The sequence below is a fragment of the Botryllus schlosseri genome, chromosome 3, assembly GCF_051294905.1.
Source record: "Botryllus schlosseri isolate E-star chromosome 3, Bs_hap1, whole genome shotgun sequence".
In the NCBI taxonomy this organism is placed as follows: Eukaryota; Metazoa; Chordata; class Ascidiacea; order Stolidobranchia; family Styelidae; genus Botryllus; species Botryllus schlosseri.
Window position 1 is genome coordinate 5413714 of NC_137238.1, and position 413 is coordinate 5414126.

A 413-nucleotide genomic window follows, 5' to 3' on the forward strand; every position below is an offset into this window, starting at 1 on the left:
TGTGAACCGTACTCTTTTCCGCGCATCTGGGAGTCGTGCAGCGTAAAAAAGCAGGAAAATAGTTTTTCAGTACCTCATACACTTCCGGCGCTCACACAGGTTCCGCAGAGACAGGTCGACGCGTCGACACGTCGAATCAAGTTATATTCTATGTTCTATACAACAGTGGTTCCTACACTTTTTAGACGGCGACCCAAATCTGAAGGTTATTAGCATTTCGTCACCGAACCCGCACACTTATTTTTGTTCTTATCATCAGACCTGGTCATTGTGCGGCCCGCGACGTGATTCTGAGTGGCCCGTGAAAGATTTGTTGGAAGTTAGTGTATAGAATATATTTAATAATGTTAATGTGTGGACAAAAAACCGCAGTTTAACAGATCCAGAAATGCGTTTATTCCGAAGTTTAGTGT